This window comes from Myotis davidii, unplaced genomic scaffold, assembly GCF_000327345.1.
Source record: "Myotis davidii unplaced genomic scaffold, ASM32734v1 scaffold496, whole genome shotgun sequence".
NCBI classification, from domain to species: Eukaryota; Metazoa; Chordata; class Mammalia; order Chiroptera; family Vespertilionidae; genus Myotis; species Myotis davidii.
In genome coordinates, this window is record NW_006289398.1 from 7,882,504 (window position 1) to 7,884,372 (window position 1,869).

Below are 1,869 nucleotides of genomic sequence, written 5' to 3' on the forward strand. Positions count from 1 at the left end.
GGGTCAGCACCCACCCTCCCGGCCTCACTGTAACGCGATCTCCTCGCAGAGCCCCTCTCACAGAACTCCGAGGTCCTGGGGCTTTTGGGGCTCACACAGTTCAGCTCACGGCAACCTGTTGGATTATGCGACAGCGGAAAGGGAAGGTTGGGGAGCGGAACCGTCGAAGGCAGATGGACAGTCTGACACACAGGAGTCAAAGAGAAGGCTGGGCGGAGGAAGAGCTGGTGGGAGAGCGGGCGGCGGGTCTTACCGCGTCTTCTGAGTGACGGGATCTGAGGCGGGACACAGACTGGGAACCTCTGAGTCGGGAAACGGAGGCGTCGCGCTGGCTGGAGGCTGAGGGGGAAGGGGCCTGGGGTCAGTCACGTGGGGCCCGATGGCTGTGGGGGTCAACCTGTCAGTTCCGCAGGGAGGAGCCCAGGAAGGGTTCTGCCCGATTCAGCGATACCGTCCGGGCTGAGCTCAAAGGTGTAATGAGCCCAGCCGCGTGGCTCTGTGGTTGAGCGTCGACCTACGACCCAGGAGATCAGGGTTCATTTTGCAGTCAGGGCACCTGCCCGGGTTGTGGGCTCATCCCCAGTGGGGGGTGTGCAGGAGGCAGCTGATCCATGATCCTCTCTCATCACTGATGTTTCTGTCTCTCTCCCTCTCCCTTCCTCTCTGATATCATCAATAAGAAAAGTGGTGGGTGGGGTGGAGTGGGGGGAAGTGAGCTGGGAGGCCGGTGGGAGCGGCAGGTGAAGGCGGAGCGGCTGGGGCAGGGAAGGCAGCGCTGGCCCAGGGCGGGTGTGGGGGGCACCGGCTCTGCCTGGGGCTGGAAGGAGCGGGTCTGGGTCACTCAGTGAGCATCGGGAGAGCGTGGTGGGGGCAGCAGCCCTGCTGGCGTTTGAGGCCACGCTGGGAGTGGGAGAGACTCGGGGAAACTGAGGCAGTTTGGGAGAGGCCTGGGGAGAGCGGAGGGAAGGTGCGCTGTGCGTATTGAAGCAGCAGGGAGCTGGCTGTGCCCGTCTCCCGGCTCCAGCCAGGCTCTGGTCGGCGGGGTCTCCCTGAGGAATGTGAAGACTCCAGGTCCCGGTCCAGGGTCCAGTGTCGGCAGAATCGCCAGAAACACTCACTCCTCCGCGATACGCGTTGTTTAGTTTGCACAGAAGAGCAGACGGAAAACAGCTCTTCCATTGTCCCGGGCTGTCGCTGTATTTTCCTTGGACCCCGTGCAGGGTCCCGTGGAGGACGGGGCATTGCTGGGCCTCATCTCTGGCCAAAGGGAGCCAGACGCTGAATTCCGCTGGAGCGCTCCTCGCTCGGGACTGACTGGGTTCCAGCGTCTCCCTCTTTTTCTCGGAATGTAGGTATTTGTTGTTGTTGATAATATTACGGATGCCTCCCCTTCCCCCTTCCCCTCCTGCCGGCCCCTCCCCTCCCCCCGGTCTGCACCACCCTGCGCCCGTCCACGGCTGTGCCTGTGAGTGTGCGAGTCCTTGGGTTCTCTCTTCCGTCCCCAGCCCCCCGCGAGGGGTGCCGTCTGTCCCATGCCTCCCGCTGCGGGTCCTACGTTGTTGGTCAGTTCGTTTGTTCGTTAGATTCCACAGGTGAGTGAGGTCAGGTGATGCTTGTTTTTCTCTGGCCCCTTTCACCCGGCCCCACACGCCCAGGTCCCTCCCTGTCGTCCCGAAGGGTAAGATGTCCCTCTTTTCCCAGCTGCACAGTATCCGGGTGTAGATGCACCACAGCTTTTTATCAGCGTCTCCTCGGACGCGCTGGGCCCTTCGTACTGTTACGGGGGTGAGCCTGGTGCCTTCACCGCAGAAGGCAGCCTCCATGCGGCCGGGCCGTCTCTGGAGCCGGGACCCCCGTGTGTACGGACTC